Below are 12,875 nucleotides of genomic sequence, written 5' to 3' on the forward strand. Positions count from 1 at the left end.
TCTTGCGAGATTAGCAGGTCTATCGTGCAAGCCTCGGCCGCCGATCCCAAGATACAGAAAATGGTTGCGACGGACCTGTCTTCTGCGCAGGCTGAAGACATTTACCGAGTACCATCGTTCTACAGAGATATTTTCGACTTCGACGATCGCCCTTTAGGCCAGACGCTCGCGGTCAAGCATCGGATTCTTACTGGCGATGCTACTCCTATTCACCGACGACCGTATCGAGTTTCTGCGTCGGAACGCCAAGTAATTCAAAGTGAAGTGAACAAAATTGTAGACAAAAACATTATTGAGGCTTCTTCGAGGCCCTGGGCGTCACTTGTAGTGTTGGTTAAGAAGGATGACACGTGGCGCTTCTGTGTAGAGTACCGTCATCTGAACAAAATTACTAAGAAGTACGTCTACCCGCTCCCACGTATAGACGACACCCTTGACTGCCTCCACAGTTCCAGCTATATCTCTTCTATAGATGTTCGTTCTGGATACTGGCAGATTGCTTTTGACGATATGGACAGAGAAAAAAGCGCGTTCATCAGACATGATGGCCTATACCAATTTAAAGTAATGCCGTTTGGATTATGCAACGCCCCTGCCACCTTTGAGCGTATGATGGACTCCTTGCTCGGAGGTTTCAAATGGTCCACATGTCTCTGCTACCTCGACGACGTCATCGTCTTGTCGCCAACGCTCGACACTCACCTATAGCGTCTCATAGCTATACTTGGATGTATTTCGAAAGGCGAATCTGCAATTTAACTCGTCCAAATATCGTTTCTGCCGCCGCCAAATTACTGTTCTGGGCCACCTCGTTGACGCTTCCGGAGTACAGCCTGATCCCGACAAAACTCGCGCTGTGCGAGACTTCCCGTTTCCGAAGACAACCGCAGACGTTCGAAGTTTTGTAGGACTATGCTCGTACTTTCGTCGTTTTATTCAAGATTTTGCGGCAATTGCTAGACCCCTCACTAATCTTTTGAAGAAAGGCGTACAATTCTCGTGGGGTACTGCAGAAGCCGCCGCCTTTTCTCGTCTCGTCACTCTTCTCTACTCACCACCCATTCTCGCCCACTTCGACCCTGATGCCCCTACAGAATTGCGTACAGATGCCAGCGGTCATGGCGTAGGTGCCGTCTTAGCGCAGCGTCAGCGTGGCCAGGATCGCGTTATTGCTTATACAAGCCGCCTGTTCACACCATCGGAGCGCAACTATTCCATTACGGAACGAGAATGCCTTGCTGTAGTCTGGGCGGTTGCGAAGTTCCGTCCTTACCTCTACGGTCGCCCATTTTCCGTAGTCACTGACCATCATGCTCTCTTCTTGCTCTCATCCCTAAACATTCCTACAGGCCGGCTTGGTCGATGGGCTTTGAGACTACAAGAATTTTCGTATTCTGTGGTCTACAAGTCTGGCTGCGTGCACCAAGACGCTGACAGCCTGTCGCGTTACGCTGTTGACGACCCTGACTCCTCCAATATTATCAGTGCTGCTTGTGTATTCTCTGTCTCGCAGCTGCTTCATTTCGCCGACGAGCAACGTTGTGACGCCTACATCAGGGCACTCATCGACCGTTTTGAACTCTCCGGCTGACGCCACACTACGCCTCTTCGTCCTCCACGACGGTACTCTGTACCGTCGTAACCTTCATTCGGACGGCTCTGAGTTCCTACTTGTCATACCTAAACACCTCCGCTCAACCGTTCTAGAAGAGCTTCACGACGCACCAACGGCAGGACACCTCGGCGTATCTCGAACCTATGACCGTGTACGTCGCAGTTTTTTTCTGGCTAAGCCTTGCCCGTTCCGTACGATGTTACGTCGCCGCTTGTGAAGTTTGCCAACGACGCAAGAAGCCTTCCCAGCTCCGCTCTGGTTACCTGCAGCCGCTCGACATCCCTGCCGAGCCCTTCCATCGTGTCGGCTTAGACCTTCTTGGCCCGTTTCCGGAATCTACATCAGGAAACAAGTGGGTTGCAGTCGCGGCGGACTACGCGTCCCGCTACGCCGTAACCCGCGCTCTTCCGACCTGTTGCGCAACTGATGTTGCGGACTTCCTCCTGCATGATATCATTTTGATTCATGGTGTTCCGCGTCAATTGCTAACAGACCGTGACCGTACGTTCTTAGCCAAAGTCATTGACGACATCATCCGCGCCTGCTCAATACAGTATAAATTTACCACCTCCTACCACCCTCAAACGAGCGCTTGAACTGAGCCCTTGAACCGCACCCTTACAGACATGCTATCCAAATACGTTTCAGACGACCACCGTGACTGGGACCAGGCTCTACCTTACATCACCTTCGCGTAGAACTCTTCCCGTCCCGACGCTGCTGGCTTTTCTCCTTTTTACGTCTTGTATGGCCGTGAACCGACGCTACCACTGGACACTGTGCTTCCGTCCACCACAGTATCAACTAGCGCTTATGCCCGTGATGCTATCGCCCATGCAGACCATGCTCGCCAACTTGCGCGCACTCGTCTACAAGTCTCTCAAGACAAACAAAAGCAGCGCTACGACCTCTGTCACCGTGATGTCAATTTTGTGTCCGGCACCCTCGTGTTGCTTTCGTCACCATCGCGTGAAGTTGGCCTTTGTCAAAAACTGCTTTCCTGCTACACGGGCCCATATCGCGTGCTTCGTCACGTGACCGATGTCACCTACCAAATCGTTCTAGCCACACCCACTACGTCCTCTGCTGTGACAACCAGTGACATTGTCCACGTCGCCCGACTCAAACCCTACAGCTCTCCACGCCCCTTGGATATTTAACAGCACCGTGACGGCGCTTTTTCCGCCGGGGGGTAGTATGACGATATAATCGAGCGATGCTCAAGGGACGAGCTGCCTCGAGAACGACGACGAAGTGGGTCTGTGCCCTTGGCGCGAGTGAATGTCGGCCTTGTGCTCTGGCTCCAGTCCAGTGTAAATAGCCTGTAAATAGCCTCTTTCGTCTGTTTTTCTACACGTAGCAATGTTAAACTAATTAAAAATTATTAATTACCATTTAATCACGGGCTTCTTTTTTGAAAGACAACCCACAGAAATTTTGGAGTGTGGTCAACGGTAAAAAATCTAGTGCCATTGAGCTGTGTGACCTTAACAACGAACCTGTCGATCGGAGTGTCTGTTGTGAAGTGTTGAATGACGCGTTCATCTCTGTATTTTCGGATTCTGTGCTGTGCGCAAGCGCTGTTTTTCCTGATGTGCATTATTTTCCAATGCTTCCTATTACCATTGACTTTGATGGCGTTGTAAAGTTGATACAGACCTCAAAAGTTTCTGCATGCAGTGGAGTAGATGGTATCAACACGAAATTTCTTAAGGGAACTATTACTTATTCATCTATAATTCTGAGCGAAATCTTTGCTCAGTCACTTCAAACCACCATCCTTCCGAATGATTGGAAGGCAGGGATGGTGATTCCCGTACATAAGTCTGGCAGTCGGTACTCCCCACTTAATTACAGACCTATATCCCTAACCAGCGTTCCCTGCAAATTAATGGAGCACATAATTTACTCACACCTGGTTTCATTTCTCGAGTCAAACCTATTTTTTACCCCCTACCAACATGGATTTAGAAAATACTATTCCTGCGAAACACAGCTTTTGTCATTCACTAATGATTTATTCCAGGCGATGGATGCTAACATTATTATTGACTGCATTTTTTTAGACTTCGCCAAAGCATTCGATACTGTTTCACACGAATTACTTTTAACCAAATTAAGTAACCTCAACATTGATCCTAACGTGCTTGCTTGGATCAAGTGTTTTTTGTCTAACCGTTCCCAATTTGTTTATGCTAACGAATACTTCTCTTCCACTGGTCGAGTAACCTCCGGTGTACCGCAAGGCTCGGTTCTAGGACCATTATTATTTCTAATTTATATTAATGACCTCCCAGACCAAATTAAATCATCAATTAAGTTATTCGCCGATGGCTGTGTTCTCTATCGTGTCATTTCTAACTCTGGCGACTGCGATACTCTTCAATCAGACATTGGCATAGTAACATCATGGTGTGCTAGATCCCAAATGAAGCTCAATTCTAATAAATGTAAGGCGATGCGTGTGTCCCGTGTTGTAAGAAATACCACCCTTCCTACGTACAATATTAACAACATACCTGTAGAAAATGTATCATCATATAAATATCTTGGTATCTACATTACGCACAATCTTACATGGAATATTCATATAAATTACATTTACGGTAACGCTAATCGCATGCTTGGGTTCTTACGGCGTAATTTTTCATCGGCATCTGTAGCTGTCAAGTTATTTCTGTACAAATCCTTAGTGAGGCCTAAACTTGAATATGCATGCTCCATTTTCGACCCTTCTACTCTAAAGCTAAAGAACACCATCGAATCCATTCAAAACCGAGCTGCTCGTTTTATTCTTTCGAATTATTCTCGTCATGCAAGTGTCTCATCAATGAAACTAACCCTTGACTTGCCTAACCTAGAGTTACGTCGTAAATACTTTCGCCTATGCCTTTTTCACAAGATCTATTACTCTAACGAAACACTTAAGGATGAACTAATCTCCCCTCCATCATACATATCGTCACGCACGGATCATCGTTTTAAGGTTGAAGTCCCAACTTGTCGCACGAACGTTTATTTTGATTCCTTTATACCAAGAACGACGAATGACTGGAACCGCCTCCCTGCCTCCGTCACTGCCATTTCTGACGCCACAAACTTCAAGAATATTGTTAACGAATATGTTTGTACTAATCACCACTCCTCTCTGTAATGCCTCCGGGCCTTGAGAGTATGACAATAAATAAATAAATAAATAAATAAATAAATAAATAAATAAAAATGAATTACTTTAGGGCACATATAAACGAAAAGAAAGGGGCTTAACTGGGGGGGGCGATGTTCATTAATCATGTCCTCAAAGTCATGTCCTCATTAATCAAGCCAGCAAAGTGACCCCAAAGGCAACTTAGGGTAGATTACTTGTGATTGATAAATGAAATAGAAAATGATATTAATGGAAATGAAAGTGGATGAAAAAACAACTTGCCACAGGTGGGGAACAAACCCACGTCTTCACATTACGCATGCGATGCTTCACCAACTGAGCTACCGCGGGCGCCGTTTCCCCATGCACTTTCTTGGGTATTAAATGTTTCCTAGTAGAACGCTGGGTATGCTTGCCAGCGCCACCACATATTTGAACCACGTATTGTAATTTACGAATCATAGCCAGTGAGATTTCAAGGTGTATCCACTTGGAATTGATTTCCAGAATGACGTCAGTTTGGAGATATGCACCATCAAACTTGCCGTAAAAATGTACTGTTGTTCCCCTTACTTCTTTAAGAAAATGTGGTTTTATGCACTGGTGCACAAAAGTAACTGGAACACCCTTGTGTATTGTTCTTTATCAGGGAAACATTCTTAAACTTGTGTCATCCTTGAAGTCCAAATGCATACGTCTTCCAAGCTCACTGGCTACAATTCGTAAATTGCAATATGTTCATAGATAATTAGTTCCGAAGTTATTTAGTGAATTTTTTTATCTAGTTGAACATGTGTTTCGATTTCTCATGCTAGTAATGTGTACCTCCTCAAATAATCTACCTCAAGGACAAGAATTATGCCATCTGCCACAGGAATTTTTAAAAAATTCCTTAAACTTAAAAATTATCACCCTGTACAATGTTACTACAGTGCTAAACATCCAGCAGCCTAATCATCACATTTAAGAATGCCCTAACAACACGGACAATGTAATAAATGGTAGTGTGTATAAGCGCGAGTGGACGAGGACGAAGAAAGAAACAGATACACAGACACAGCGCTTGTCTGTGTATCTGTTTCTTTCTTCGTCCTCGTCCAGTCGCACTTATACACGCTACCATGGATTCTAACCAACTAGCCCGCCAACGTGTTTTAACCAATGCAATAAAGTTTTCTTCGCTTCACAGATGAAAGATTTTGGCCATTAGAATAACCAGCAAGATCAAGTGAAAGCAGATGGCAAACTTCATACATGAAAGACTTTAACTGTGCTTTGATTAAAATAGCTAAACTTCTGTTAAGCATGATGGATTCACTGCGTTGTTCCAGTTAGAAGCATCTAAATGATAAGATGCTAAAAATTTCTTGCTTGGGAGATCTTTAGTGAAAACCTCTGTAATAAAAATACCAGCAGGCTTATGTGCTTGCTTAGTGGAGATGGCTACGATGATGTCACAAGGTGTGGGTAGAGATGCCAAATAGTTCTGACAGAGGGGTTTTTACCAGCCGCTGTGTAGGTCAGAAATTAAGAAAAAAATAAAGATCAACTCAGTGATGCTTAGTATAAAAAGAACAACAGAAAAACGAAACACATAATACTCTCAACTAACATTTTGAAATGTTCGTTCAATATGTTACAAATAATTGTGTCGAATATATTAAAGGAAACATACTTGATAAGCATTTCCAGAGTAACCACCAAGACAACCAAGTGATCGAGAGCACACCAGTGAAGCGAATTTAGAAGCCTAAGATCATGGGACCCGAAGGTAACAAAAGCAGCAATGGAAGCCTTGTCTTCTTGTGTAGTTTCCTGCATTCTATAGACAGTAGTGCCAACAGCTTGTTTTTATTGTCTTAGTTTCCTAGAAAACTGCCTTTCACATACTCTTTTCTACTGTGATGAGGAGGTTTGGAGTTAGTTCTCTTCAATAATGACCACAGATGGTCTTTGAAGTGCTCATTTATACATTGATTATTCTGGAAGATAACGCTTGCCAGATTGGTCTGCCTGGTAACCTTTTATAAAACCCTGAACATTACTGGATTGCCAGCTACCTAGAAAATGCTTTGCATAACAAGGATTTTCACAGTGCGTGAAATTTGCAAAATATTTTTTTAAATATGTTTGCTCAGAACGTGGCAGTGTTGTGTTGCTATCGCTTTGCGTCATAGTAAGGTGCTCACTTGGTCGTTGTGTGCGTAAATTTATGCATAAATCCTTTATAGGTACATGCGCTACCCTATGAAAATTGTCCGTTGAAAGTAGCATGTTATTCTATCTGCTGCATGAAACTGATTACATTAAATTTTATTGCAGTGGTAGATGTTTAAGGGCCCCTCACCAGGCCCCATAGAAAATTTTTGTTATACACTGAAAGTTGTTACGTTGCCTCTAGGGAGCGTTTTGCCACAAAAAGTTTTGAAATCAGCTCATTAACAGTCGAGGTAGAAATATTTCAGTGCCGCGAACCCATGATTTCAGAAGGCGAGCTCCACTGCCAAGCGAGACACTCCCTCGACTCGCCTCGTCTAGCCTCCTCAAGTGCAATTTCTTCCCTGCGTTCTTCCACACCGGACCTCGGCGATCGCGTGATGCATATGTCACAAGCCCCCACTTTCATTTTCTTCCTCACTTTTTCGTGGTACGGCACACTTCTGCTGACGGCGTCCCGCGCGAGCTGTTATGATTGCCTCGTTTCGCGAAGGGCACCATATCGCACGCTGTGCACGAGGACACTTGACTAGGGATTTGAGTCAGTGCGACACGAATACTGATGCAGACATAAGTGAATCACAGTGCATGATCCCGCACATGAACACGGTAGAAAATGACGTAGTTTTGGCGTCTGCGCGCGCAACTGCATGACTTGGGGAAAAAGCGGAGGAAACAGAAGTAGATCTCCCTTGCTGCGGTGCAAAGTAAAACTAAAACATGCAGAGTTGATGAAAAGAGCGCTACGAAGACGCGGATTAAAAGAACAACATGTACGACGGACATGTTCGACGGACATGTACGACGGAAGATGAAAACATGCAGATGTTCGGTTTGCTTCATTATTTCTCTAAGCTTTACTTCGGCTATTCAAGCAACATACTGCACAAACAACAGATGTTGCCTTGAATGATTCTTGAAATCACGTGTCACCGCGAGCGACCTCGCAGTGCAAACACGTGTACGTAGGTGCGCTAGCACGTCTGTGCCATCCTCCGGCTTGAAGCACGGCGCCATAAAGGGAAGGGAAAACGGCGTTCGGTTTGAAATTTCAGGTCTTTCTCCGGCGCGTAGCAATGAATACTTTGCAGGCACAATCGTTATCACGCAGTGTATGCTCTGCGCTTGTCAGCTCAAAAAGGCCAGACCTGGTGAGGGGCCGTTTAAGGAACTGTGACTGTGTTGTTCGTCCTTGTCAATATGATCGTATGTCTATTTCAGGAAAATGTGAAAACTTCCTGTTAGGTGCAGAAAACTGCAGTCTTCAAGTCGGGCTGTTGGTGAGTGGTAGTATGGTGTATTTCATTCATATTGACATGTGTACTTATGTTTATCGGGCGACCACGTTTGGCCGCCTCACAAATGTTATCGCGCAGCGCAGGACGCGCCTGCATGTAAAAGAAGTTTCTGGAATGTTATCGATGGTTCCGTCCACTGTCTTTCACCGCAACTTGGGTAATCCGATTGCATGTATGCGCGACGCGAATGGTGTAGAACATTGTGGAAGACACGCGGGTCCCAGCGGTTAATCTGGAACATTCGACGACTGATCTATAAAAGCCGACGCGCTTGACCCGCTGATCAGATTTTCGACGACCGCCGACCGTGTTCGCCGCTATCGTTGTGCTATAAGTGTAGCCTGTTTTTGTGAGCACAGGTTCGCCCAATAAAAGTTAGTTTAGTCTTTCACAGTATTGCTACTGTGTTCTTCAACGTCACCACCACGTGACATCTGGTGGAGGAGGTTTTTGTTCATGTACCAGACGCATCCGGCAAGCCGAGATCCAAGCCCAGACCGCAAAGAGAACACCAACGTTGTCCCGGACCATCGAGCAAGCCGCCGCCTTCAACAGCTGCCCCCGGAGCACGGACTTCTAGCTGAGAAGATTAAGAAGATTGTGGCCAAGGCAACCCCAATGGCAGCCCCAGCTTCCCCCATCGTGCTGCAGCAGGTCAGGGAACCACCGACGTTCCGCGGTTTCACATTTGAGGACCCCGAAACCTGGATGGAAACGTATGAGAGGGTCGCTACGTTTAACAGCTGGGCAAGCGACGACAAGCTGTGACATGTCTATTTCGCGTTGGAGGATGCCGCCAGGACGTGGTTCGAGAATCGAGAAGCCACCTTGACGACATGGGACCTCTTCCTAAGCGGCTTCCTGTAAACATTTAGAAGCGCCGTGCGAAAAGAGCGAGCCCGAGCTCTACTGGAGGCCATAGCGCAGCTGCCGAATGAGACGATCGCGTTCTTCACTGGGCAAATGAGCCGTCTGTTCCATCACGCCGACCCGGAAATGTCCGTGGAGAAGAAAGTCCGCCTACTGATGCGTGGTGTAAACTTTTCGCCGGAATTGTAAGAAGCCCACCGAAGACCGTAGACGAGTTTCTTCGTGAGGCGACAAGCATCGAGAAGACACTGGAATTGTGGAACCGGCAATTCGACCGACGCACCAAGCCAACAGGCTACGCCGGAGTTCAATCAATGGCCACCGACGACCTGCGCGAGACCATACGGGCAGTCGTACGAGAGGAGCTTCAAAGAATCTTCCCTTCATCGCAACCTCAAGTGGCCTCAATGACCGAAATTGTCAAAGAAGAAGTCCAGCAGTCGCTCAGAGTTCACGAGGTACAACCACAATCATCGCAGCACCAGCCAGAGGCGATGACCTACGCCGCCGTCGCCCGCGGCCAAGGTCCCCCTCCACGACCACGCCAGGGCCCTGTACCGCCGCAATTCCGTTGACCACCGCCGCCGCCGCCAGCACGCCCACCCGTCGCCCAGTGCAGCTACCCGAGGAAGACAGACATTTGGCGCGCTCCTGACCACCGCCCGCTCTGCTACCACTGCGGAGAAGCGGGTCACATCTACTGTCGATGCCCATACCGGGAGATGGGACTCCGAGGGTTCGCCGTTAACGCGCCGCGACCACAGATTGGCGAACGACCTCGCGATATCGCCGGCTACCTTGCCGCCACTCAGTGGCGTCCGACGGCCGTCCCGTTCACCCTCGACGGCCGTCCCGTTCGCCGTCACCAAGTCGCTACCTGTCGCCCCAGCGCCAATCATACACCGGCCCAGCCCGGGGCCGCTCTGCGAGCCCATATCCGGAAAGCTAAAAGCAGCAACCGATGGAGGTGCGGTTGCTATTCGTCGAACTGACAAAGATCTTTCGCAGCCCACGAAGACGACGAAGAGACCATCTCGACGACATAATAACGACACGCTGCCGTCCCGAAGAAGTCAGGAAGCCAAGTCTACACCGACGAAAGACGGCTGGACGACGCGACGTTCCAACTTCAGTTCAACACGGCGCCGCCGTGATCCGACGTCAAGACCTACTTGCAACGCCAGACAAAGAACCACCGACCTCGACGTGCTTCTCGACGGCCATGCAGTCACAGCCTTAGTACACACAGGAGCTGATTACTCCGTAATGAGCGGACACATCGCCGCCCAGTTGGAGAAAGTTAAGACCGCATGGCAAGGCCCTCAAATTCGGACCGCTGGAGGACACCTCATCACGCCGACTGGAATCTGTACGGCAAAAATAACCATTCATGACAGGGCTTACCCTGCCACTTTCGTTATCCTCCAACAGTGTTCACGACACGTCATTCTCGGTATGGACTTCCTTAATCAACCCGGCGCAATTATCGACCTGAAGTCGAAGTCAATAACGCTGTCGGAAGATAAAGCGATACCGCCGCAGAGCCCTTGTAGTCACCACTCCTTGAGTGGGCTCGAAGGTCAAGTGAGCATCCCGCCTCGCTCCAGCATTGTTACTTCGGTCGGCACCGAAACACCCGCTGACGTAGAAGGCGTCATCGAAGGCGACCAATGTCTACTGCTAGACCGTGAAATTTGCGTCGCAAGAGGGATTACTATTACATTGATTACTATTACAAGAGGGATTACATTGCTTTACTAGATCGCTCGACGGCATGGAGGGAAAACTGAAGTGTTGCTGACAATCTTCAGCCAGGAGTTCAAGCACATAAACAAGGGCACGACGATCGCGTACATCGAGGAAATGCTGGAAACCAGCAATGCGTTTGTCCTCTCGGATTCTGCCGCATCCACCCCGACGACCATGGCTCCCGAACCAGACTACGACATTAATCCAAGTCTTCCCGTGATTAAACAGCAGCAGCTCAGAAGTCTGCTCCCATGATACAAAGGCTGCTTTTCGACGTAATCGAGGATTCGACTAACACCAGTCGCCAAGCATCGCATAATCACCGAGGAGTGCGCTTGACCACTCCGCCAGAGCCCTTACCGAGTTTCGCCGCGAGAACGTGAAGCTATAAGAGAACAAGTCGACGAAATGCTGGGCGACGACATCATCAAGCCGTCGAAAAGCCCGTGGGCATCCCCTGTTGTCCTGGTAACGAAAAAGGACGGAACCCTAAGTTTCTGCGTCGATAATCGTCGTCTGAACAAGATCACGAATAAGGACGTATACCCGCTCCGACGGATAGACGACGCCTTGGATCGGCTCTGCAATGCTAAATACTTCTTGTCGACGGACGTCAAGTCGGGCTATTGGCAAATAGAAGTCGACGAAAGAGATAGCGAAGAGACCGCCTTCATCACCACAGACGGCCTCTACGAGTTCAAGGTTATGCTATTTGGACTGTGCTCGGCGCCTGCAACGCTCCAGCGCGTGATGGACACGGTTTTAGCAGGATTGAAGTGGCAGACCTGTCTCGCTTACTTGGATGACGTCGAAGTCTTCGCTAGAAATTTCGACATCACCATAGGCGGCTTGCAACAGTACTCGAGGCCATCAAGTCATCAGGGCTCACTCTGAAGCCAGAAAAGTGCGGCTTCGCTTACGATGAGCTTCTGTTTCTAGGCCACGTCATCAGCAGGTCTGGAGTCCGCCCCGACGCTCAGAAGACAGCTGCCATCGCAGAGTTCCCGCAGCCCATCGACAAGAAGGCAGTGCGTAGATTTCTTGGCATGCGTGCTTACTACAGGCGATTTGTCAAGGACTTTTCACGCATTGCTGAGCCCGTGACACAGGTAACTAAATATGACGTCGAGTTTAAGTGCGAAACGCCGCAGGCCGACACATTTAAAGAACTGAAACGACGCATGCAGTCGCCGCCCGTACTTGCGCACTTCGATGAGCACGTCGATACCGAAATCCACACTGACGCCAGTAGCCTAGGCCTCGGTGCCGGCCTAGTCCAGAGAAAAGATGGACATGAACACGTGATAGCTTACGCTAGCCGGTCGTTGTCAAAAGCGGAAGGCAATTATTCTACAACGGAAAAGGAATGCCTCGCCATCGTTTGGGCTACAGCGAAATTTCCCCCTTACCTATATGGCAGGCTAATCAAAGTGGTCAGCGACGATCACGCGTTGTGTTGGCTAGCTAACTTAAAGGACCCTTCAGGACGGCTGGCACGGTGGAGCCCCAGGCTACAAGACTACGACATCACTGTAACATCCAAGTCCGGACGAAAACACTCAGATGCCGATTGCCTATCACGCGCCTCCATTGACCCGCCGCCGCAAGATGACGAGGACGACGCCTTCCTTGGAATAATAAGCGCGGAAGACTTCGTCGAACAACAACGAGGGGATCCGGAGCTAAAAGCCCTAGTCGAGTATTTGGAAGGGCACACCGACGTTGGCCCTAGGGCATTTGAGCGTGGAGTGTTTCCGTTCACGCTTAAAAACAAACCAGTCATGAATATCTTCTCACCAGTCCGCGCCAACTACCATCTTGTTGTTCCGTCGGCGCTGCGTCCAGAAGTACTGCACGCCCTACATGACGATCCGACCGCTGGGTACCTCGGCTTCTCCCGGATGCTATCGAGGATACAAGAAAGGTATTACTGGTCGCACCTAACCGCCGAGGTCGCCCGTTACATCAGGACATGCCG

Source organism: Dermacentor variabilis, chromosome 9 (genome assembly GCF_050947875.1).
Source record: "Dermacentor variabilis isolate Ectoservices chromosome 9, ASM5094787v1, whole genome shotgun sequence".
Taxonomy (NCBI): domain Eukaryota; kingdom Metazoa; phylum Arthropoda; class Arachnida; order Ixodida; family Ixodidae; genus Dermacentor; species Dermacentor variabilis.